This window comes from Marmota flaviventris, chromosome 17 (genome assembly GCF_047511675.1).
Source record: "Marmota flaviventris isolate mMarFla1 chromosome 17, mMarFla1.hap1, whole genome shotgun sequence".
In the NCBI taxonomy this organism is placed as follows: domain Eukaryota; kingdom Metazoa; phylum Chordata; class Mammalia; order Rodentia; family Sciuridae; genus Marmota; species Marmota flaviventris.
The window spans coordinates 76,916,167-76,942,015 of NC_092514.1; the positions used below are offsets into that span (position 1 = coordinate 76,916,167).

General features: G+C 56.7%; 1 long non-coding RNA gene across 2 annotated transcripts; it reads right to left on the reverse strand.

Moving 5' to 3' along the window:
• Positions 1-57: 57 nt before the first annotated feature.
• On the reverse strand, positions 58-24,526 carry LOC114108020 (uncharacterized). Of its 2 annotated transcripts, none has more exons than XR_011704858.1 (3): positions 24,200-24,526; positions 6,076-6,264; positions 58-842 (listed from the first exon to the last, which is right to left on the reverse strand). It is a non-coding gene; the product is annotated as an uncharacterized lncRNA (long non-coding RNA). The 2 variants fall into 2 exon arrangements; XR_003585404.2 differs by lacking the exon at positions 24,200-24,526 and adding an exon at positions 6,370-6,658.
• Positions 24,527-25,849: the final 1,323 nt, after the last annotated feature.

Genomic DNA, 25,849 nt, shown 5'->3' on the forward strand with positions numbered 1-25,849 from the left:
CCTGTTCCCCTACCTTAGTCCCTCTTCTGTTGCTATAATAAAATACCCAAGGCTGAGTAATTTATAAAGAAAATGGTTTATTTTGCTCGAGGTTCTGGAGGCTGAGAAGTTCAAGAGCAGGCCGTATTTTACCACATATTCATCACAGATTTTATGTCAAATATTTTTGCAAAGAAGTGGGGTGTGGACCTTATGTGAAGCTTTTTGTTTGTTTTGTTTAACTGCTCTAGTAGTTATTTATTACTAAACTGTCTGTGGTCCAAGATTAGGATGCCGGGGATACTCATAGATCTATCTATGTCAAGATCAAATAGTCCAAAGCCACGCACATCATTTCTTTGTGACAGTTCCGCAAACATTTTTCCAGTCTGAAAAACAATAAGGTGAACACACTGGTTGCTGTCGATTGTGCATATAGTCAAAATACCACGCTTGACAAAATTTACTACGGCTGCGGCTGCGTTACAAAGCACAGATTTTCAAATGCTAATCCTCCGCCGTGGGCTGCAGCCAAAGACTGCCCGACTTCCTCATCTGAGTCGCGGTCCTCAGTGCCCTGCTGAGGTGTGCCCAAGGGCACCTGGGCCTCTGAGCAGCCCCGCAGCCCTGGGACTTGCAGGCTGGCGGCTGGGCTCAGGCGCCTGCAGGAGTCCCTGGCAGGCCCCGCGGCCTCTTTGCCTTTCTGGGCCTGAGGACCAACGCTGCCCCTGGAGGATGATGTGAGGAGAGATTTTAAACCAGATTTTGGATTCAAAAAACTGGGTGCACGGGCTGGGGCTGGGGCTCAGCGGTAGCGCACTTGCCTGGCATGTGTGAGGCGCTGGGTCGAGTCTCAGCGCCGCCTGTGAATAAATTTGAAAAATAAAGGTCTATCAACAACTACAAAAATATTTTTAAAAAATCCTGGGTGCGACGATCACGGGGAGAAGCACAGCCACACGGCCTCTGGAGGGCTTCCTGGCCGGTCGGAGGCTGCCTGTGGGGTGACTTCTCGTGGAGCCACTGAGGCCTGGCCTGACCTCCCTCTGGAGTGGCCTCCTGGAGGCCCACCTCCACGGCTGGGGACCGGGTCCCAGCACATGCACCTTCAGGGGCACGTGCAGGCCCCCCTCCCTCTCTCTTTGATCTTGGTAGTGGGTCCCTCCCAGGGGCCTCCACAGGCCCTGCACCCCTGCCCTCTCCACGTGTCTCTCTGGGTGACTGCCGTGGGGTCAGTCACATCACTGGGCTGAGAACTCGCAGACACAGCCCCGTTGGCCCCTTCCTGGTCCTTTGGTCACCCCCACTTGGACATGTAGTGGTCGACGGGACTGCCAGGACTCCTGGAGTTAGCATGGAAGCATCCGGGTTGGTTTGGGGGAGGGTCCAGCAGGAAGGAAGCAGGGTCACTCCTGGGATCGGGTGTCTGCAGGTGGCACCATGGGAGGCAGTCCTTGCCCCACCACTAGTGCTGAGTAACCAAGCTGGTGGCTCAGCCGTCACTTTATTGTGCTTACACGTTCTGTGGTCAGGAGCCTGGACCGGGCCCAGCAGGGACGGCTTGTCTTCGCCCCATCTGCAGGAAGCCTCGGCCACTGGCAAGGACTCGCGTGGCCTGGGGCTGGCGTCCTCTGGAGGCTCCTCCACCCACGTGTCTGACCCTTGTTATCAGCTTTTAGCTGGGACCCCAGCCACCAAAGCCAGCCCCGATGCGAGGGGAGGGGACACAGACCCACCCCGTGGGAAGAGGGCCAAAGAATCTGTGAACACGTTTTATTTTCAAACTGCTGCTAGAGGGAAATGTTTTCCAAATTCCTTTCTCTTGGCCAGAATCCCAGGGGCGAGGGATTTCTGTCCCTGTGCAGGATTATCTCCAGGAAAACCCGTTTTAAACTCTGATTCCTGGCCAGGCAAGTGGCCACTTCACTGGGGGCCCAGGAGGCTCAGAGGGTATTTCCTTGAGTGAGTCACATGGGGTTCCTGGGGGACTGACTTTGAGCAACATCAGTAGAACCTTCCTTTTTCCCACCCCTTAGAGGGCCCCGGGGTGAGGTGGCTGTGGGTCTCTGCTCACCTGCTTTGTTTCGAATACACAGAGCCTCATCCCGGGCCGGGTGGACCCTGGGCTGGCTGGGTGGGGCACAGGGCTCCCACTGGAGGAAAGACAGCCCTGGGGTCTGAGGGAGATGCGGAGGGTGGCCATGGGTCCTCATCCCCTGAGCCTGGGGCCCTGGCCCCGCTTCCTGGACCCATGAGCCTCATCTAGTCCCCTGCTGGCCTGTGGCAGCACAAGAGCCATGCCCAGCTTTGGCTTCTAGATTCCCCCATGGCAGGGTGCAGGGTCAGGGTCATTCCCCGAGACCAGGGAGAAACGGCAAAGGGGCAGTGCCCAGCAGAGGCCAGGGCTGGAGGAGAGGCCTGCAGTTCTCCTGGGCCTCCATCTGCCCACCGACCTGGGGCTTTGCTGAACGCAGTCCTGGCCCTGGACTTTCCAATTTAGAGACTCTTATCCTTTTACATTCACTTATAATTTTAAAGTGTGGGCCGATGCATGCCATAAAGACAACGTGATTTGGCAATCACATAGAATCACACACACGGTGTATATGTGTAAAAACTTGCCATGATTCCTTTTCTGTTCAGCTTTTTTATTTTAATTAATTAAGTATTATTATTATTTTGGTACCAGAGATTGAACTCAGGGACACTCAACCACTGAGCCACATTCCCCAGCCCTATTTTGTATTATTATTATTATTATTTTTTAGAGACAGGGTCTCACTGAGTTGCTTAGTGCTTTGCCATTGCTGAGGCTGACTTTGAACTCAGGATCCTCCTGCCTCAGCCTCCCGAGTTGCTGGGATGACAGGCCTGTGCCACCAAACCCAGCTTCCTTCCCCTGGGCCACGCTGGCTCCTTCCCCTGGCTGAGCAGCCTTGAGCCGGGGAGGTTCCTCCACCGTCCACCCACAGAAGGCCGTCTGGGTTGTTCCCCAGGTCCAGCTGTTGTGAAGCCGCCATGGACGTTCTTGTTTGGGATTTTGTGTGAACTTCACTTCTCTGGGATAAATTCCCAAGAATGTGATTGTGAGGTTGTTTGGTGGTTGTGCTTATTTTTTTTAGGAAGCTGCTAAACCCTTTTCTGGAGAGATGGGATCAGGTTACCTACCTACCAGAAGTGCATGAATGGTTCCGTTTCTCCACATCCTCCAAAGCAATGGGTTTTGCGACTATTTTTATTTTAGCCGTTCTGATGGGTGTGTGCTGACATGGTGCAGTGGTTTCCATTTCCACTTTTCTGACAACTGATGATGCTGAACATCCTTTCAAGTGCTTATTTGCCATCTGTATAACCTCTCTAATGAAATGTTTGCTCGTGTCTTTGCTCATTTTCTAACCGAATTGCTTGCTTTTTTACCATGGAGGGGTTTTTTTTTGATAGTCGTAGATGGACACAATACCTTTATTTTATTCATTTATCTTTCTGTGGTGCTGAGGATGGAACCCAGGGCGTCACACGTGTTAGGCAAGCGCTCCACCGCTGAGCCACGGCCCAGCCTATCCTGGAGCTTTAAGAGTTTCCCGTGTATCTCGGACCCTCGCCCCTGGTCTGGAGTGTGGTTTCTGGGTACCTTCTCCTAGTCTGTGGCTCACCTTTTCATGTTCTGATCCAGGTTTTGTTTTTAGCTTTACTCTTTTGTATAACTTCCAACGTATGGAAAGTTGGCTGGAGCCGTGAAAGGGGCCTCTGCACCCCACGTGCCACGCTGCAGCGCACCTTATCACCCTGTTTTCTGACCCACTTGAGAGCACGTTGCTGACAAGACGCCCATTGTGCCCTGAGACGGTGGGTCTCCTACAGCACGGACCAGATTCCCCAGACTCGGCAGCAGGACCATCAGAGTCAGACCTTGCTGTTGTAGGACACCACCCTGCGCCACAGACCCGAGTTCTCCTGTGGGCCCAGGGCCCGGCCCGGCCCCTGTGTTCGTCTGTTTCCATGCTTCTCTCCCGTCCTATGACCTAGAAGTCAAATCTTCGTTTGTGACTTTGTCCTTCCAATATTTTGTTCCACACTGATTCGACAGTTGGGGTCAGTGGTTTGGAATTCAGGAGGAAGCCTGTTGAGCAGATGGGGAAACTGAGGTCAGCAGCGCCCAGCAAGCCCGGTTGGTAATGCTTTTGCCACTTGGCTCAAGGTGACACCTGCCAGGTTCCTCCACGGTGCAGTTAAATTAATTAGTATTTTGAACTTACTAATTACTAAGTAATAATTAGTGAGTGCTCTGAGAGCAGACTCTTGGAGGCCAAGTAAATAGCCTGTTTCCTCCGACCTTTCACCAGCAGTCGGAGCATCCGCTGTTGATTCCTCCCCGAATCAATTATTAATATGCCGGTTGCCAAATGGAAGTTTTCTGATCCCATTATTCCTTCCACATTTACGAGTCAGCTTTCCCCCCATTCACGTATTCAATCATTTATCTTCATCATGAATCATTTATGTCGTAAATAAAGATGGCCGTCCATTACGGCATGGTGCTGCTCAGACCGTCCGTCCCAGGTCTGGCCAGAGGGAAGCCCTCTGTCTTCCCCCTTCCCAAGGACCCTGTCGTCTCTGTTGTTCTCGGGCACTTCCTGACCTCCTTCTGGCACAACCAACCGGGCCAGTCTCGGAATGCATGCGCTGCCCCAGCCCCGGGCTCGGTCTTTCCGGAAGGGCCCACGCTCCTGTGAGTCTCTGGACAGGAGCTGGACTCAACGCCACATCCACTCTGAGGCTGTCTGTACTGGAAACCGAGTTCACACCAACGCTGCAGCCTTAGCCCACGTAGTGGAGTTGTTCCAAACTTCTTTCCACCCTGGAGGCTCCCTTTCTAAAGGAGAAGCCTGCCCCCTTGTCCTGAGGTCACTTCCTGAGCGCTCAGCTCCAACACTTCCTGCCAACTGCCACTACCCAAGAGCCCATGAGGCGGGTCCCTGGAGCAGGAAGGAGGTGGTATGACCTTCCTGGGGCCACTGTAACCAATGACCAGCTCTGGAGACCAGGGCATGTGCAGGGTGGGCTGCTGGGGTCCAGGCTCTCTCCGGCTTCTGGGTGCTCGTGGTCCTTGTGGCCCTCAGCTGCAGACACAGGGCTCCACCTCTGCCTCATCGTCCACAGCCCGTCTCTCCTCTGTGTGCAAACTGCTCTCCCCTGTCACTGTGTCACTGACAGGGCAGGGGTTCTAACACGACCTGCGTGGCCCAGGTCAGTGGCCAGCATCACCACGGGCAGCCAGGCTGTCCTAGCCCACTCACACTGCAAACATTCTGTTTCCAAGTAAGGCCAAGTCGCAGGTGTGGGGCTGGCACTTCAGTACGTCTTGCAGGGGACATGTCTCACCCGTGCGGGGTGGAGTCTTTGTGTAACAGGCCCCAGGCTTGCAGCTGTGGCTTCCTGGACACCAGGCTGGAGACTGAGTGCATAGGGAGGGAGGGGTCGGGACCCGAAGGACAGAGCGGGCAGCCACAGGCAGAGGTGCTGGAAGGAGTGCTGGCCCCAGTGGCCCCAGAGGGCTCGGGAGATGAGCTCACCCCAGATGAGGCACTCAGCAGCACTGCAGGAGCCCTGCTCGGGGACATGTCTGCTCGCTCCACAGTAGCCAGGGCCCCTCCAGAGTGTGCTGGCTGAGGGGTCAGCTGGGTGTGCCAGTCCAGGGCCGTCCTCAGTGTGAGAGCTCCGTGGCCTGAGCAGCAGCCGGGACCTCTCAGGCTCCTACCCGTATGATGAAGAGCTGAACTTCAGCCCCAACCTCCACTGGTGCCCCACAGGCATCCGCGCTTGGGGACTGCTACTCAGGCTTCGCCAGGCATCAGGCCGTTAAAAAACCTGTCCTGGAACTGGCACAGTGGCACACACCCTAGCTACTCAGTAGGCTGAGGAAGGAGGGCCCAAGTTCAAGCCAGCCTGGGCAACTGAGCGAGACCCGTTTCAAAATAAAAATTGTAAAAGGCGCAGGGGAGTCTGAGACGTGGTTCGGTGGTGGAATTCTTGCCTAGCACACTCAAGGGTCGGGTTCAACCCCCAGTGCTGCAAAAACAAGCCAGCAAAACCCACCTGTCCAGGGGGGATCGTGGAGGGTGCTCCTGGTCCCACACGCCCAGGCCCTGTTTCAGACTCCCCAGGCTGCAGGTGGGCTTGCGAGGCACCGCCATTCCCGAAGAGCACGGGTCCCACGACTCGCTCCTGCCAGGGGAGGGCCGGCATCCTCATCAGGGTTATGCAGCATCAGACTGAGCCCAGCATCTGGAATTCAAGAAGGTAATTAGATGATGCTGAGCTGCTCATGCAGACCGCTTCCCGTGAGCGACGTGGGGAAACAGAAACCCACAGAGACGTGGAGCCACGCACCAGGGTCAACACTGGACGGGCCTCAGCTTCTGCCCAGGTGTGGCTGTTGGGCCCTGGGGCTCAGGGAAAGGGCCAGTCCTCCCAGGCTGGAGCAGACATGCCGCTCCTTGGCTCCCTCGTGGAGGCAGGAGCACAGCTCCCCGCCCGCAGGTGCAGAGGCTCCGTGAATTTGTCAACACTTGAAAGGCCCTGGTTCCTGTGCTAACTTCCTGTTCCAGTTCAATTGCCAACATAACCACAGGCGGGTTAATTGCATGTCCATCAACATGCCCAGGGAGAGCACCGAGCCCACGCCCAACCCGGCCGAGCTCTCCGGCAGCTCCTCTAGGGCCAAGCTTGCCCCAGACTGCAGGAAGCCAGAAAGCAGAGGCCAAGCTGCGCTAGCCACACCCCTGGGGCCTGCCCTGTGCTCGGGGACCCCCATTCTCCTTCCTGTGAGCCGGCTTGCCTGCTGGGGAGCGTGGGAGGGGGATGACCTTCTGGGAGGCACCCGGCAATATTCCTCCCCAAGTGAAGTGCTCCTAACCAGCACCCCAGCAGGTGCAGGGGTTTCTCACCAGGACGCCCAGATGCAGAGGAAGGGCACTCACAGGGACCACCTGTCCACCACACCTGCACTGGAATCTGTCCCTGCACCTGGAGCAGAGGAGCTGGACCAGGGAGAGATCGCTGAGCTGACGCAGCACCGCGTACTCAGGAGGACTGAGGTGACGGTGCCCGAGTGGCATAAAGATCCTCAGGTCCTGAGTCAAAGGACAGGAGCCACGCGCAGGCAGGCTGCGTGTGCTGCGCTGACCACGCCCAGCGCCCTCTCTGGCCTTCTGTGCTGATGTGTGTGTGCTTGGGGGGGCAGCAGGGCGCGGGAGCCAGTGCCCATGGTTTTTCACTTTAGAATCTTTTATACCTTTTGAATTTATCGTTTATTTGTTTGTTTTTGAGGTACTGGGGTGGAACCCAGGGAGGCTTTATCACAGAATTACACCCCCAATCCTTTGTATTTTGTTTTGAGACAGGCTCTATCTGCTTAGTTACTTGGCTGGCCTTGAATTTGTGGTCCTCCTGCCTCAGCCTCCTGAGCCACTGGGATTACAGGCGTGGGCGATGATGCTGGCACCTTTTAACTTTTTTTTTTTTTTTTTAAGTTGTAGTTGGACACAATACTTTTATTTCTTTATATGTGGTGCTGAGGATTGAACCCAGGGCCCCACACATGCTAGGTGAGCCACAACCCCAGACCCCCTTTTTTTTTTTTTTTTTTTTTTTTTATATTTATTTTTTAGTTCTCGGCGGACACAACATCTTTGTTGGTATGTGGTGCTGAGGATCGAACCCGGGCCGCACGCATGCCAGGCGAGCGCGCTACCACCTGAGCCACATCCCCAGCCCATCCAGACCCCCTTTTTTAATATTTATTTTTTAGTTATAGGTGGACACAGTACCTTTATTTTGTTTCTATGTGGTGCTGAGGATCGAACCCAGCACCTCACACGTGCTAGGCAATGCTGTTTACTGAGCCCCAGCCCAGCCCACACCTTTGACTTAAAAGAGTATTGTATTACTTTCCCAGACCCCCCTATGACACATGTCCACAAATTGGGTGACTTAAAACTATAAAAGTTTATTCTCTTATCGTTCTGAAGCCCAGAAGTCCAGAATCGAGGTGCCACAGAGCCACCTTCCTCTGAGGCTCCTAGGGGCTCCTTCCTTGTCCTCCCAGCCTCCAGTGGCCCAAGCATTCCCCGGGGGTGGTGCATCTCTGGTCTCCGCCTACATCTTTTTTTTTTTTAGTTGTCAATGGACTTTATTCATTTATATGCCGTGCTGAGAATCGAACCCAGTGCCTCACACATGCCAGGCCAGTGCTCTGCCACGGAGCCCCAGCCCAGCCCTCTGCCTCCTCTTCACGTAGTTTTCCTTTAGTGTGGGTGAGTCTCAAATAGCTTTTGTCTTTCTCTAAAGAGGATGTTTGTCATTGGAGTTAGTGTCCAACCTAAATCCAGGATGACCTCACCTAGAAATGAGCCATAAATCAGACCCTGAGAGAGTCTGGGGATCTGCAGTCCAGCCCCTGCTCTGCCACGGATCCCTGGACACCTGGGTGTCTGGACACATGGACACCTGCCCTGACTCTCCAGGGCCCCTTTCCTCAGGTCCAGGCCACTCTGGGGGGACACACAGTGGGAGGGGGATGGAAACGACAAGAAGGAAGATTCCAGAAACCAGAATTGAAGCACGGAGGTGTATATGACGCCTGAGGACAGGTGCAGAGGGGGTGCAGCCTCTGCCAGGCTGAACCAGACTGGCACCCTGGGGGCTCCCACCCACTTGAGCCACACTTTGCCAGATACATAGCTGCAGAGCCAGGGGGGCACAGTGCTGGAGGCAGGATGCCCAGGGCTCTGCCCACAGCCATGGAGACTTGGAAGAGTGACCGCCGCTCCTTAGTGGCACAGTGCAGAGCTGGCCCAGGGCTGGTGAGAGGGTACAGCAGGATGGGCAGGGGGCTGCTTTTCAACAGATGCAGTTGGACCAATTTCATTCTGCACCTCAGCCTGGGAAGAAGCAGTGGGCCACCCTCCCAGCCCTCTGTGTTCCCAGCCCTGAGCTTGGATGGCCAGGAGGACCAGCCATGAACACCTAGGCAACAGCCCGTGGCAGTGTGGAGACAGGTGGCTGGGGAGGGGGGCCACACTAGAGAAGGCGTCAGGCCCACCGTCCATCAGGAGGCTGAGTGTGCTGGGCTGAGGCTGGGATGGGTGTGGGTGCAGGATGCTCAGGAGCCCAACAAGCTGCTGGTCCTTTCTGGGGCCATCTAGTGACACGTTATGAATACATTCACTTATTTAGCAGCACTGGGGGTTGGAGCCAGGGCCTCCCATGCGCTGGGTGAGCACCCTCCCACTGAGTTGCAACCCTGGCCTGAGAAAATGCGTTTCTGAAAGTTGCAGGACAAGCCAGAGGTTCTCGTTGGTCCACGGCAGTAAGAGAGCCCCCAACACATGCACACAGGGGGAAAGTCCTGACTCAGAGGCCGAGGCAGACAGTCTCTCATGGTTAGGTGAAGTGAAATGGACTGGAATTCAAACATGGCCTGTTATAATTTCTTGGTTCGATTTCCCCATCTGACCATATAAAATTTTCAGGAAGAATATGGAAAAAATAAAAGGGAGACAGAGGGAGAAGTGAGACAGAGACCAAGGAACAGGAACAGGAGTGCTGGGAGGGGCAGGCCCCGGAGGCCTGGCTGGACCTACTGGGCACCTCCAGGGGGCCCACCCTTCCCACACCTCGCTGCCAGCTTCTGGTCTCTAGAACCATGAGAAAATAAATTCTGGTCATCTAAGCTGGCCAGTCTGTGGTCACTTGCTGTGACAGCCGGGACACTGGCTGCACTGGCTTGGCCGTGATTGCCAATGGAGTCTCACCATTGGGGAGAACGTGGGATGGTGGAAGATTTGTGCTCCTGGGACTGTATGGCCTGGCTGGGTCACAGGAATAAGACCTAGGACAAGGCCATCTCCTTCCAGTGCTAGAGGAGATCTCAGGGAGCTTGGATGGCCAGGAGGACCAGCTAGAAACACATAGGCAACGGCCCGTGGCAACGGGGCAGAGTCCGGCCAGCCTAGGTTAGGGCCTCCTGAGGGTCAGGAGGTTGGGCTAGCTGGCCTGGCAGGGAGTGGACCTTGGGGCTATAACCTGGTGCTCAGTGGCCACAGGCTGTGGTTGGAGAGGGGTCAGCCCTGTGCATTCAGAGTCACTCTGAAAGGGGGAGGGGTGGAGCAGACACAAGGGCCTGGGCGGGTCACCAGCATCCACCGCAGCACCAGATCCTCTGACTGGCCCTGGATGACTCTTCCTGGCAGAACCCTTCTTCTCCAGGATTCCTGACACTACCCTGGCCCCCGTCACAATTTCTTGGTTTGATTTCCCCATCTGGTATCCCCTCCTTGGCCCCTCCTGTCCTGTCCCCTGTAGACCCTGCAGTATGACCCCTCCCACACCACTGATTGCCATTCCCTGCTATGCCTCATCTCCCAAGGCCATGTCCAGGCAGGGAGGGCCTGCCTCACTCACTCCAGAACCAGCCAGCTGCCTGACAATCACCTCCTGCCGGCCAAGTCCAAGTCCCCCAGAAGCCTGCCTGGTGCTCAACTTGGCGAAGAGTCCCGGCCCTTGTAGGGGTGCAGGTCCCAGAGTGCAGGCAGTGTGGCTATGCTCCCTGTACCCACACCCCCCACGCGCACCTCTGCAGTCAGAACCCTGTACCCCCGCCCCACGCACCCCTGCAGTCAGAACCCTGTACCCCCGCCCCACGCACCCCTGCAGTCAGAACCCTGTACCCCTGCCCGGCCCCACGCGCCCCTGCAGTCAGAACCCTGTACCCCCGCCCCGCCCCATGCGCCCCTGCAGCCCTTGGAACCTTACAATCCAGCTCCAGCCCCTGCTCCCACTCTGCCCCCTCCCTGGCTACAGCTCCTCCTTTCCATCTGCCTGCTGCTGGGCAGGACCCTCTGAGCTCTTCCAGTGCTGAGGCTCCTTCCCCTGGAGGCCTCAGATGGACCTCCGCGCAGAGCCAGAGGTGCGGGGTCCCACCTCCTGAGCCGCGGGACCTGCCCTGCAGCTTAGGGCCTGAAGGACCTGAAGGACCTCTGGCCCCACTGCTGGCCCTGCACTCTGAGACCTTCCCCCTCCCACCCCTGCAGGAGGCCCTGGAAGCCTGGGGCCCTGGCCCTGCAGGTCCTCCTGAAAGGAGCTACCTGCACGCCTGCTCCTCGTTCCCCTCTGCTCTGCTCAGACGTCAGTGTCACCCCCGTTTCAAACAGCCCCACCCAGGTGGCCCCGGGCCATGCTGCCTAACTGACACCATCTGTCCCAGGCCCCACTAATGTGCAAGCTCAGTGTGGGGCTCCATGTGGTGTCCTTGCTCCATGCGAGCTCTCTGGGCCTGCAACGGCCCTGGGAGCCCATGTGGCAGCTGAGCCAGAGGGTCCTCTGTAAAGGGCTGCTGTGAGCTGGGGGCTGGCCAGATGTGTCCTTCCCTGAGAGCTGCCCCTGCCCTTATCCACAGCCCCTCAGGGTCTTTGAGGTGGGCCCCTGAAGCGCTGCAGTCAGGACAGGAAGCTGTACCCTGGGAGAGCAAGCAGTGGATACTACCCAGGAGGGCCCCCGAAGCCTCACCTCAAGGGCCCCTCTGCCTAAAGCCCTGGGTGGGCTTTGAGTGGCCAGCAAAGGCCCCAGTGAGTGGTACAGGAGCCGTCCAATAGGCCAAGGATGGGAGGGTGGGTTCAGAAAGCCAGCTGCCCCTCCCCCCACCCACTGATGTATAACAAAGGCCACAGCAGTGCAGCAGGAAGGGGGCAGGCCAGCTGGACCTGACAGGAAGGCTGACCCTTGGTCCTCTGTCACAGTGTGTACAAAAATCAATCAAAGTGCATCATACACCAAATGGTGAAAAATAAACCCCAAAGCTTCTAGAATAAAACAGGAGGACCTTCAAAGACACTGTGGTCAGCAAAGATTTCTGATGTAGGGTGCCAAGGTCACTGACCAGAAAAGGGAAGACTGGACTTCATGAGAGTCAAGAACTTGAAGCTGAGCGCACTGGTGCACACCTGTGATCCCACGACTCAGGAGGCTGAGGCAGGAGCTCACAAGTCCCAGGGCAGTCTGGGCATCTCACCAGGCCCTGTCTCAAAACCGAGTGACAGGGCTGGGGACAAGGCTCAGGGTGCAGCTCCTGCCTAGCATGTTTGAGGCCCTGGGTTCAGTCACCTTACTGCAAAACAATCCAACAGTGAAAATCAAGAACTTGGAGCCAGGCCTAATGCTGCACACCTGGTGATCCCAGTGACAGGAGGCCAAGGCAGGGCTGCGATTTCCAGGCCAGGGGGGGCAACTTAGGATGGGAGGCCTTGACTTAAGAATAAAAAGGGGGCGGGGCCGTGGCTCAGCGGTAGAGCGCTCGCCTAGCATGTGTGAGGCCCTGGGTTTGAACCTCAGCACCACATAAAAATAAATAAATAAAATAAAGGTATTGTGTCCAACTACAACTAAAGAAAAAAAAAATTTAAAAAAAAAAGAAGAATAAAAAAGTCCACAGATGTAGCTCAGAGGCAGAACAATTCTGGGCTCAATTTCTAGGAAAAAAAAAGAAAGAAAGAAACACCAGCCTCTGAGTGAAATCTAAGCCCAAACAACGCGCCTCTCGACAGGGGTGTAGAGAGGTGACTAGCCAAGATCTGTGTCCGGAACGTGTCAAGAGCCCCAAAATCAACAAGAAAGACACATCAACACTATTTTTAAAAGGGGCAACACATTGGAACAGGGACCTCCTGGATCCAAAGGGTGAAGAAATGACCCACAGTCAGATGAACACTGGTGGCCCCTAGCCATCGGGAACAAGCCTTAAGCCACAGGAGGCTTCCTACCCTCAGAAAGGCAGAGCTGAGGAAGACTGACAGTTCCAAGTGCCAGTGAGGAGCAGGGACCACGGGGCTCCGACACCGTCCCCGTGACCCAGCAATTCCCCTTCCAGTGGAATGCACCTACAAGGGTTAATTTTATGTGTCAACTTGACTGGGCCAGGGGATGCTGCGGTGTCTGCTCAAACCTAATTCTGGTGTTTTTGAGGGTGTTCTGGATGGGGTTAGGATCTGGCTGGTGAATGTGGACTGAGTGAAGCAGACACTCCTTCCCAAGTGGGTGGGCCTCATCCAATCCATTGGAAAAAAGACCCAAATGGGAGGCAAATGCCGATCTTCCTAAGAGTAGGAGGATTTCCTCCTCCTGACTGTTTGAACTGGAACACACACTGCCCTCAGACTCAAACTGCACCATCAGCTTCCCGCCCAGGGCACATCTTGGGACTTGACTGTGATCATGTGAACCAATTCCTTCTAAAGAATCTCTTGACATAGATGTAGATACAGGTGTGGGCCTATCCCTATTGGTTCTCTCTCTCTCTCTGCATAACCCTAAGACAATATCCAAGACAAAGAAGGGCTTAAACTACCAAAAGGCATGAAAAAGAATGAGAGTAACAGCTGTGTTTGTTATAGTCCCGCTTTGAGCTGAGGGACCACAGTGGGCACCATGCAGATGGATAGGCCTCACATCCTTGGGCCAGAGGACTTCCGGGTGGGAATGCAGGAAAAGCAGGAGTTGGGGGGGTCAAGCCCCAAGAGCCTGCAGGAACCCCATCTATACCTGATGGGTGGCTGCCCATGCTAGTGCCTAGCTCCTGGTGAGGACATCTTGGGTCCCTCACATGCCCAGCGGTTGGTGTGCTTGTCCCACGCAGCAGGGCACTGCTTCCTCTGCCCCACTGACCAGATGTTGGCACTGCCCAGGGCAATGTGAGTTAGTGGGACCCACAGGTGGGAGCAGTGAGCGAGGTGGTGGCATTGGGGGACACAAGGGCTGAGCTCAGCCCAGGGCAGGCCCACAGCACTTGGCAGGCGTCAGACTCGGTGCTGGTCATCCTGAACCACCAACCACCGGGGGCCCTCTGAGGCATGCCCAAGCCCCATACTTCTTGGAGCTTATAGGCCTGGGGTTGGCTGTCCTGGTTCCTGTCCGTCAGCCCCTCTGCTTCATGCTGGGGAGTCCTTGCTGGGGATGGGGACTGCCATGGCTGATCCTGGCTCCCTCCTGTGTATGCTGGCCCCAGAGCTGTGCCTTCCCAAGTCATTTGCCAGGACAGCTGTGCCTGCCATGCCTGGCTCTTCCTCTTGTCCATGGAGGGGTGCCGGGCTCCTGGGAGGGTGCCAGTGACATTGGCTCCTTCTTCAATCATGTTGGGGAAACTTTCCTGCCCTCCCTGGGCCCTGAGGCTCCTAAGCCTGTACTGTCCACACTCTTTACTCCAGGCCCCCCACACCCGGTTATAGTGAGCTAGAGACCCCTGGAGCCCACCTCCTACCCACCTCTGCTAGAAGTCCTCCATGGCCCCAATCCTGGGGTAGTGACAGGGCAGACTTGGGGGCGGGTTTTCATCCCACTGCCCCTGGTGTGGGGGGGGGGCAGGAGTGCAACCTTGCCCTGAAGCTAGCAGAGACTGGTAGGCCTTAACTTACCCCCCACCGCAGACCAGCCACACCTCAGGGGCAGGGCTCTGAGTCTCTGGGGCATCCCTGCGAGCCTCTCCCAGCCTCTAGAGCGATAGGGGAGCCCAGCCGCAGCCTGGGGGAACAGGCCCCATATGCCCTGCTCTTGCTGGTGCCCCACGCCTTTGGCTTATCATGACACATTCATGAGTTGCTGGGCTGCCCTCCCCAGGGCCCATGGGCCTCTCCTGGGCAGCAATGCCAGCCACTGGGGCACCTCCCTCTGAGTGTTCAGAAAACAGGAGGACTTCCAGGTGCCGCCTGTACTCCTGCATGCCCTGAGCTGGCAGCACCCATCTGGAGTCCAGCTGGTGATTCCCAGAGTGTGTGGGGAAAATTGAGGCACCCTTCTCTGCGATTGCTCGAGGGGCCTTGCCCTGGGGTTGGGTGACTGAACCTACTGTGCAGCAAGCCGCTAAACTCTGGCCCTGCAGACCTGTTCAGGGTGCTGCTTACGGTTGTTTTGTTTTTTATTACAAAATGAATACCATTCAAAAGGGAAATTTGAGAATATATTTTATATATAGAATCACAAAGAAGAAGAGAAAACCCACCACTGTGCCACTGCCCAGGTGTACTTCTTGGACCGTGGGCTGAGGGGAGTGGGCAGGCCCAGAGGCTGCAGTCTGAGGAGTGCCTTGGGCTCCCAGTGTCCTGGCCATCCCACTGCCACCCCCAGCATCCACTTGGTACTGGGAAGACCCCACTGCCTCTGCAGACCCCACTGCTGCCAGCCAAGTCCTGGAGCCCACAAATGGCCCTTTCCTGTCCGTCCTTCCTGCTCCCAGGGTCTGTGACCCACCCACACCCAACTGCTCTGGAGTTCCTGCAAGATCCTCCACTTAGTCTCACCTCCACCCAGCCCAGAGTCCCGGGTGGGTTGACAGATGGGGCCTCCTCCTCTGGAAGACCCCTGGGGAGTTGTCTCTGGACTTCTGTTGCCAGCTAGGACTGGGGTGGGAGCAGAACCTGTGTGGGAGGCTACGTGCTGTCAGAATCACGCCTACCAGATCCTCTTACCCAGGCACCCTCTATTTCCTCCAATGACTGCAGCCATTTTAATAGGAAAAAAAAAAAAAGAGTTGAATGTATTTCAAACCTTGGGCCTGAAGCCCCTCTGCATGCCCTCCGGCCCCAGGCTTCCAGGTGCCAGGCACATGGCTGGGGAGAGTGAATCCAACACCCATTTAAGGGTTAACTTTGGCCAAAACGCCAAAAAAACGCTTGCAGCTCTTGTTCTGAGGCCCACTGATCCCCCAGTCCTGTCCCGTGGTCACCACGGGGTGTGGGTGCGGACAAAGCTGTGTTCATGGAAGCCCTGGGCCTGACAACAGTGGCACAAGGACCCCATTCTCTGCTGTCCCCAGCTGCGTCCCCTCCCCCAGTGGGCCTGACATCAGAGGCTCTGGGTCAGACATCCCGAGGGGGCCCACCCCCACCCCCACCCCAGCCAGGCTCAGCTGCTGGGTGCCTAGACATTCACAAGGAGCCTGCCACGGAGAGGGCAGGGCTGGGGGTGGGGGGACAGGTCCTGCCTGAATGGGACCGGCAGCTGCCTCTGGTTCATCCTGCTTCATGGGAAGCTGCTGCAGTTTACAGCTGATTTTTGAACCTAGAAGTGGAGGTTTGCATCCAGCCTGACGGAGGTGATTTCTTGGTCCCAGGGCAACCTGACCTTCCTGGCTCTCCCCGCGCATCAGCAGTTCCTCCTAGCTGCAGAGTCAGACTGGCCTCACCGCATCTCATGGCAGGACTGAGAAACAGGCCAGCTGGCTGGGGCCTGCGGACCTGCTGCCCAGGAAGGACAGGGCCCAAGCACCCCCTTCTGCAGGTGCTATAGGTGACCCACATTTCAAGGTGGAAGTCCCAACTCCAAAGGTTTGGGGGGCTGCTTGGACCCAAAGGCCAGTCAATCCTCATCTTGGTTTTTATAGAATAACTCAGGGCCCAAGTGTCTAGGCCCCAGGTGAGCAGACAAGCAAGCCATTCACCCCTCAGTGTGCTCATCTGTGAAATGGGCAACACCACTAACCCAGGTTGCCTAGAGTCTGAGTGTCCGGGCAGAATCTGGCACACAGGCACCCTCAATGTCATATAGGCCAGAAAGGTAGAGGCAGGAGGGGCAGAAGCCTCACTCCAGGAGCCTCATCAGGCCCCAAGCTGGACTTTGTTCATGCCTCTAGATGCCCCTGGGGCTCTGGGGATGATCTTTTCCCCAAGAGGTCCCCAGGGGCTCTCTCCATCCTCCCCTGAGAAGCACACCCCCCTGACCCCCACTTATCCAAGGCCCAGCGTTTAAGCGGGCTGTGTGCTCCAGCACAGTGTGTGTGACAAGACGTAACCCTGGGGCATGGGGCAGGGGGCGCAGAGACGGTTGGGTCAGGTTTTCCTGGAGCCCCGCGCCTGTGGTCCGGGATGCGCTATGCATGGGAGATGCGCTTTGCGCCAGGCACTGCCGCTGCCCCTCACTCTCCGCCTCATGACCTTCCCAGAGGCGCGGACAAAGGCGGGCAGAGCAGGCGGCGCCTTTAAGGACGCAGCGCTGCGGGTTCGGTGCCAGGAGGCGCCGGGCGCGTCGCGGGGGAGCCGTGCAACCGGCGGAGGGGACCGGGAGCTCGCAGCCACCCCAGGCGCGCCGAGTCACTTGCCGTCTTTTCCCACATGGGGGCTGGGCGGCCGGGGTCCTCCCCCCCCTTCCCCGCGCGGTGGGGGCGCTCCCGGAACTGCGGAGGGGAACAGGGGCTGCCGCGTGCCTGGGCCTGGGGTCCTGAGTCTGTGCGTCGCGGCTACCAGGTCCCGAGATTCCTCTCGAAATGCGTTCGCGGAGGGGTGGGGGCCCGCGACGAGGGTGGCGGCCACCACCCCACTGCGGCCGGCCGGGAGCGCGGATCTGGGCGAAGGCGCTTCTGGCGCGGGTGCGGAACCCACGCGGACCACTCTTCCTCCCGGCCCTCGCCCCCTCCCCGAAAAGCGAGAAGAGGCGGCGCGGAGGGAAAGAGATTAGATTCCGCTCCCCTCTCATCAATTTTCTGTTTAATGTCACGGGGCCCCATTGTGGGAGAGGAAAGCACGTCACCCAGGCCATAAATTTGCCATTATGGCGCCTCCGGCCGCCTCCTGGTTCTCGGGGACAGGGCGGAACGGAGCAGGTGGGGATGCTGAGCCCGCGGCCGCCGAGACACGGCATCGGCGGGTGCGTGCGCTTCTCCGGACGCGGGTCCGGGTACTTCCAGGGCGCTTTTGTGTCTGGCTTGGATGTAGGGGCTTTGATTTTATACCACCTGCTCCAGGAGACTTTCTGCACTGAAAAATCAGCTTAAAAAAAAAAAAAAAAGCAAACAATTTCTTGGGGAAGCAAATCCGCCTCCCGCAGTCTGTTGCCCTGCACTGCTCAGCGAAGCAGGCAGCGGCCGGTCTGGCTAGCGGTGGCATACTGAGATGGACCCTGGGGACGCGCGGGGGAAGACGCAGAGCTCTGCCCGTAGCCCTTCGCACGCTCAGTGGGGTGTGCTTGAAAAGGCCTGCGGAAGTGGGAAGTGTCCCGCGAGAGCTGGCCCCGTGGGGGGGGGGGCCTCCACCCCCTGCTCGGACTGCTAGAAGAGGGAGTTTTCTGGGGAGTCTTCCTTTGGAACACTTCTGAAAACCCTCCTGGATGGGGAAGTGCCGCCTGCAAAGGTGTCCACACACCATGGATGGGGGTTGAATATGTATTTGTGCAGATCAGAAAAAAAGGTCCTACTGAGTTATTTTTAACTTAAGATATCAACGGTCCTGTTAACAAAAGAGGCAGTGGCCATGCTCCAGGGCAGGTGGGAGGCATGGGTGACCATATCCCTACTGCCCCTCTGGTAACTGGAAGAGAGGTTCTCCAGGCTCTGCTACAGGCCCTGGCTGCTCTGTAGGAACTTTGATAGGAATCACTTATTTGTGGTCTATAAATGCAGAAGGTAACCAGGCCAAAGACTCAAATCCCCCCAGACATAAGGGGGAGGAAAAGGAGGCATCTGTCTTCCATCTTACCAGCCTGTTTTTTTTTCCATGGAGGGGACCTATGGCCCATCAGACTCTGGGGATACAAGTGGTGGGGGGTGCCCCAGGGCAGAAAGATTGTGGGCTGTCTCAAGGGCAGGAAGCTGGGCTGGATGGGAATGAGGAGTTCTGGAAACAGCAGGAGAGTAGTGTCCTGAGGTTTGGCCTGTGACCCTGTGGGACCAGTTCCCATGTGTAGCACCCTACACAATAGGGCCCTCTACTGGGGCAGCCGTACTGGGCGGGGGAGTCTGGCCTGGCTGGGGTTTTCCCAGTATGGAGCACTGAAGGAATCCAGGGGAGGCAGGCCTCCTGCCACTGTGGGTGGGGTGAGGAGGGCAGAGTGCTGTTCCACTGGCTGCCTGGGCTGTCAAGGAAGCCAGAGGAACTGGGGTGAAGTAAGGGAAGCGGGGGGCTCTGTCTCCCTAGATCATGGGCTGTCTGGCCCTAGAGGTTCTGCTCCTGGCCCTGGTGAACAGCTGGGACCCTGCCTAAGCCAGCTGGGCTCCATCAGAGGAGGTCCTGCAAGACACAACCTGATAGTGACCCCAATAAGTGCACCCAAGACCCGGCACCCTGCAATTAGTTCCCTGCACTCCTTCCCCAGCCAGGCCTGGTGTGGCCAGCTGTGGGGCAGGGACTCTGGAAGGGAGGGCCTGAGGACCAGTTCTGCCTGGGGGCGTGCCTGGAAAGACCACAGACCACCTGTATCAGGCCCTGCCCAGGCACTTGTCGCAGCAGGGTCGCTGCAGCCACTCAGCTGTCCTCACCTGTTCCTGTATATTGGGTCATGGGGCTTTCCCTCCTGGGTCTGGCTCCTGTCCTCACGGGACTTTCCTCACCGCCAAGATTGAAGGGTGTTTAGGTCAGACTCCTGCCAGGAGAATCCATCATTCCTTATTCAGGAAGTCCCCCAAGGCCATTCCCCCATTTTCGGAGAGCCTGCCCTCTCCCCTCCAGGCCACCTTCAGATTCAACAGAACGAACTGCCTGTGGGCACACAAGTCTCCTTGCTCGGATGCAGGGGCCACTTAGCTCTTCAGCCCTGGGGTCCGGGGGCATCTCCCCGTCTTCCTTGATCCCCTCTAGTAGTAATAACAACCATACTGCTGCTAATAAAAAGGCAGAGAGAAACCTGGCAATGGTGCTTCTGCCCTTTATGAAAATCACTTTAATTTAACCCAGATGGGTCTCCTCACTGATAACCTCCAACGACTAGCACCCTGAATTATACTTTCCGTGTGAACACACTGGGTTATATTTAGCCACAAATTACAACTCTGTTTAACAAGCACCTTCCCTGCAAGGGGAGGGGGCTAGGCAGCCTGCTGACCTGGTTGGTCAAAATCAGCAACAGAAGTGAAGCCTCCCTCAGAGGAGGAGGCAGAGGCAGTGGGCAGCAGAGGTGGCCCTGGCTGGGGAAGCTGTTCATCTGACTTCAGGTCTCAACCTCACTGCTCTCCTTGCTGTTTAAAACTTACAACGGGGTCCTGAGGTCTGTCTTAGAGGTACAACCTGTGCTTCCCTGATGGTCCCCGGGTCTCAATGGGCACTGACTGAGGCCAGGCCCCTTGCTTAATCTGGAGCTGGGACTGATCCTCAGGAGAGATGGGCTGTGTGACAGAGGACTTGCCCAGCCAGGCCTGGCCCTGGGACAATTCCCTCTTTGTGGCCTTGATTCAGCATCCTGCCGACAGCCCCTTCCCCTGACACCTTGCCTCTGGGTTCAGCTAAATAGCGGTGCTGGGACTGAAAGCTTTGTTCTTTTGGGAGGCAGCCCCCTGCTCTTGGGGATCTGCTCTTGGGGCACCCTCACCCTCCTGTCCCACCCAAATTAGTCTGCCTACCAACTCAAGTTCCAAAGCAGACCTGGCAGGGGAAGGCTGCCCCACCCCCACCCCCACCCCCCAAGCAGCACCTCCAAGATCCCACCTGGGAGGGCTTCAGGGAGTCTGCAGCATAGGAGAGGGAGCTTCCCCCACACTGTGTAGCCAAAGGTCCTGATGAGGAGGCCTCCCCCATGGTGGAGGGCCTCCTCCTTCAGGAGACAGGAAGGGGCCCAAGACATACTCCTCTAGCCAGGGCAGTTCCTGGCAACTGTAGTTGACTTTTTTTTTTTTTTTTTTAAACCCCTCTTATTTGAAGAGAAAGGAGCAAATTCTTCATCCTGAGCTGTCCTTGGAACACTGACTCTGAGTAGGGTGGGGTACAGCTTTCCTCCCATGAGGGAGGGTCCAGGGTGCTGTGGGCCACCTCAGCTTCCACCCAGGCCTTAGCCCACCCTTCCTGCCCCAGCCTGGGTCCAACCTGCAGGTGTTCACAGGCTGAAAAAGTTCAGACCTAGGTCCCAGGGCCCCCAGTCTGCCCCTACCTGCCCCTCCATGTGCCAGCCTGCAGCACCCTGGCCCCAGTCTCAGGTCTGGTCTTTGGGCCAGTCCCCCGCACATCTGCTGGGAAGAACTAAGAGTCAATTTTTGTCTTCAAGAAATTGTTTCTATATGGGGCGTGGTGGCACACATCTGTAATCCCAGTAGCTCTGGAGGCTGAGACAGGAGTTTCATGAGTTCAAAGCCAGCCTCAGCAAAAGTGAGGTGCTAAGCAACTTAGGGAGACCCTGTCTCTAAATAAAAGACAAAAAATATGGCTGATGTGGCTTAGTGGTCAAGTGGCCCTGAATTCAATCTCCAGTACCACCCCCCCAAAAAGAAAGAAAGAAAGAAAGATATTGTTTCTAATATGCCCTTTGACTAATGGCCCAGGGAACAATGGAGAGACACCCAACATACAGTTACCCGGCAGCACGGCCCTGCTGCTCTCTGGCCCCAGTAAGGCATTTATTTGGAGCAGTGGTTAATTCATAATTTTATATTTTGCCTGACATCCCCAGCCCCTTATATTAAAAAATGATTACTTATTTGATGATTTCAGATCAGTTGGGACCTCGGTCATTTGGGAGCTGGGAAATCTCGATTTGCTGCTAGTGTCAGGGAGAGTCGGGGCAGGAGTGCTGCAGGGCCTCCAGGACAGGCTTGGGGGTGACAGGCTGCAAGCTGTGGCTGTAACAGCAGGGCTCAGGACTGCTTCTGCTCGTTCGGTGTGCCCCTGGGTCGGGATGTGATGTAGAAGTGTCTCTGCCTGCTCGTTTGTTTTGTTTCCTGACGCTGGGGATGGAACCAGGGCCTCAGGCGTGTTAGGCAAGCACTCCACCACTGAGCTACATCCCAGGCCTGCCTTGCCTTTGTGTTTTATACCCATGTGCATGTGGGAGTGTCACACACTATGTGAGACTCACATGTGCCAGAGTGGGTTTGTGTACACACGGGAATGGGGTGATGTGTGAGCACTCATGAATGTGTGCATATCAAGGGAGCACACTCGCCAGGTGTGATGGGGCACACCTGTAATCCCAGAGGCTTGGGAGCTGAGGCAGGAGGATTGTGAGTTCAAGGCCAGCCTCAGAAACTTAGCAAGGCCCTAAGCAACTCAGTGAGAACCTGTCTCTATAAATAAAATACAAAAAGGGCTGGGATGTGGCTCAGTGGTGCCCCTGAGTTCAGTCCCTGGTACCAAAAAACAAAAGGAGCATGCTCTCAAAACTGCATGAATGTTCGTGTGTGCACACGTGAGAACAGCATTCAGGGAGTGGCCATGCCCAGGTATCAGGGCACAGCTGGCTATGCATGGCGTCCATTCATCTTCTCCCCAGGCCAGAGGAAACCCTGAATGGTGTCCACCAGGCTTTCAGAAATGGCTGGGGCTTCTGTTGGGAGGAATGGATCTGAGGGCTAAGGATGCTTCTAGGATTTCAGGCTGCTGAGCAGGTGGGCCAGGGGCTGGGTGTCTTAGGGCCCAGGTCCACTAAGAACTCACTGGTTTAGACACTCCAGCATCAAGACTGGTATCAGGATTGGGGTTGTAGTTCAGGGGTAGAGCACTTGCCTAGGATGTGTGAGGCATTAGGTTCAATTCTCAGCATCACATAATAATAAATTATTGTGTCCATCTACAACAACAAAAAACAACTGACTTCAGGCTTAATATCTTCTCTCTTTGCCTGGCCCTCTTCTTGTAAAAGGCGGATCTGCAGATCCCAGTATGTTCCTCTAAAATTAAAAACATTTGTTAGCTATGGACAGCAGGAGAGTCAGAGGGCCACCAAGGAGGCATCCTCTATGCAGATAGCGAGCCCAGCCAAACATGCCTGGGCAGCCCGACTCCAAGCCTTGGGAGGGGAACACGGGAGCTTATTTTGTCCTGCAGAGCTGCCCAGGGCTGGGTGCCTGCGCTGGGCAGCTGCCAGCCCCTGGCCACATCCAGCAGAGGCCCGTCTGCAGCTATTTGCTGTAACAACTGTTTTGAAACAGTATTGAGAGAGGAAGGGGGAAAAAAAAAGCCCACTAAATTTGTTTTAAGTGAATGCTGCAGAATAGGGCTGCAGAGGTGGGGGGAAATACCAGGGGCTGCAAGGTCCGAAAGGCATCCAGGACCTCCCCACGTGGGCAACCTCCTTCTGGGAGGAGACACAGGAGAGACAAGAGACAGCACTGGGGGATTCTGAAGCCAGCCCCCACCCACTATTTAGGAATCCGGGGAAGCTGCCATGCACAAGGAACTAAACCCAAAACTTAGGGCAGAGAGGACCCACATCCGTGCTCTCCTGCGCTCATCCACCTCCTGGGCAGTAGGTATTTATTGCGGCTGGGGCCCAGAGCCTGCCTATCAGCCAGGTTCCAGGACCCCTAAATCATATCCTGCCTGTGGGGGGTACGGTTTGGGGGTCCCAGAGGCCTTTACAGCTGGCTCCTCAACGCACTCTGGAGGGGAGTAGGGCCTCAGAGAGCTGGGGGTCCACCCCTCCCTCACAGGGTGGTTGGAGGCAAAGCCCCTTTTCAGAGCCTGCGGGGCCGTGGCGGCGTGCTCGGAGCAATTTCAGGAACACCCCTGGTCGCCAAGGTGTCCTCTCTGTTGGATTCAATATTTTTCTCCTACATATGTTTTTTTTTTTTTCTTAAAGTAGGGTTTTGCGAATTAATTTTTAAATAGAAAAGATTCCTGGATTGGAAAACCAACTCCGTGGAGAAACTGGTGAAAAGCTCGGCTTTCAAAGGAGCGCAGGAAGGCGCAGTCTGAGACGGGCGCCCTGCGAGGACCCAGGATTCTGGGCGCCGCGCGCTTCCATCCCGCGCCCGTCCCTCCCGAGGGCTGGAAACGCGGGTCTCCGACCGCTCCCCCCGGGAACAGTTTCTCCGGAGCCGGGCCGCCTCTCCTCGGTGTGCGTGGGAGGCGGGCAGCCTCCGCAGAGGCCTCCGGGCGGGACCCTGTTCGACCGCGTCTCCCCCGGATACTCCCGTGCCGCTGCTGGCCGTCTGGTGCTCCCGATGCCACCAGGAGCGCGGTGGTCCGCGCTCTCCCACCCGCGCCTGAGCCAGACGCCGCCGCCCCCAGCCAAGACCTGCGCCCGGGGACCTAATTCAATCGCCCCCGGCCTAATGAATAGACGCGCGCTAATCGGATCTCGGGCGCTCTACGGGATTTATGCCTTGCGCCTCTCCGCCCGCCCGCGCGCCACGGCGGAGCGGCTGCGGCGCCGAGCTTCCGAGGGCGCCAGCCTGTGCTGGTCAGGGTCCCAGGCCGGCTGCGCAGGCTCGCGAGCCTCGTTCTGCGCCCCCAGCCTGGCCCGCGGAGCCTGGGCTTACCTGGAGTTCCTCCAGGCCAAGTGCCCCAAGTGGGAGCCCGCAGAGGTCTGGTGCCCGGCGGGCGGAAAATCCCGGAGTCCCCGCCCGCGGCCCCCACCCCGGGCCAGCGCGGCCCGCGGGGGGCAAGGCCGGCTCGTCCGTCTGCCCGCTTTCCCCTTTCTCTGCGGATTCCTTTGATCCACGGGCTCTCCGCCGCACCTCCGCTCCCGGGCTGCCGGGGTCGGCCCGCGGGGATCCTGGAAACAGTCCCCAGCTTATCTCCTTTCATCAAGCGGCCTGGGGCCGCCTTGAAACCGCGGAGCCAGTAATTGCTTTTTTCAGGAGGCCCTGTGCGGACTGGACAACAGCCAATCAGCGCCTTGTTTACACTCGGTGATTGACAGCCTGATGGCCAAGTGCCAACCAATCCCAGCAGTCCCGGGGGAGCGGGCGGGGGAAGGGCGGGGAAAGAAACGAGACAACCAGCCTCAAGTTTAACTCCTTCACCTCCCAGCCGGAATGAAACCATGGAGAAATTCTCATGCGTGTGAATGAGTCGGCTAGCATCTCGTTTATATATCCTTTTTCATACGGAGAAAGAGGAGTAAAAATAATGTATTCATCGCCACTAAGGCATCACCTCGACTCCTCGAGAATAAATACCATTTGGATAGGAAATCAAATTCTAAATGAAATATTTGCTTGCAAAATATTCTAAAAAGTGGTTTGAATATGAATTCAATAAAGAGAATAGTTCGGTGGCTGTTTTCCATTGTGAGAATTTAACAGATGTGCAGGAGAGTGGCACAGAGAAATGCTATGCACGGTTTTCACACTGAGACCCCCACCCCAAATTATCAGGTGAAAGGACCTTGAAACACAGAATCAGAAGAAAGAATAATCCGTGTCTTAGCAACAAATCCTCGATTTTCATTTTGATTGTTGCTCCGTTGCCAGGTGTGGCACAGGGAGATAAAAATTGAGCGCTTGCAAATAGGTGGTGGGAGAGGAAGAACTCATCTCTCCGAGTCTGAGGCCGGGAGAGGACAGGGTAGTGCCCGTGCAGCCCGAGCCGCGGGTGTGCACGCATTCCTGGGCTTTAGCTAGAGCAGCGGCAGTCTCAGAGTGGTGGAAGGTCTGGGAAACCCGAGAAGGCCTCTGGGCTTGGAGGTGGGGCCTACCTGCACCTAGGTCCTGCCACCTGCCAGACAGATCCCAAGTATGAAAAAGGGCATCTGCTTTAAGGGGCGTTGCTGTTTCTTCTCCTGGCATTTTGTACACAGAAACCAAGCGTTAGACCTGCGGATTTGGGGGGGAAAAAAAAAAAAAAGCCTCCCCCTGGGCCTGGACACACGCTCTCACTCGTCCCTGCTCCCTCTCCCGCCCAGCGCCGCCACATTCCCATTCAGCAGCGATGATCTGCGCAAAGGAGCTGCGCAGTCGCCGGGCTTGAATTAGGCGCCATCGGGCTTGGTAGTAGCCCTGCTGCTCCCTGATTGGCAGCTCCCTGGCCCGGCGCCAGCCTATTGGGAGGCCTGTTTACGCCGAATGAGTGGCACAAGCTCCCGGCCGTGGAGGGCCGCGCGTCCAATCAGCGCGCGGGCTGCTCCAGGCTGAGTGGCACGAGCTTATTAGTATGCAGGGCCCGTGGCTCGCCGCGCCGGGCTGCAG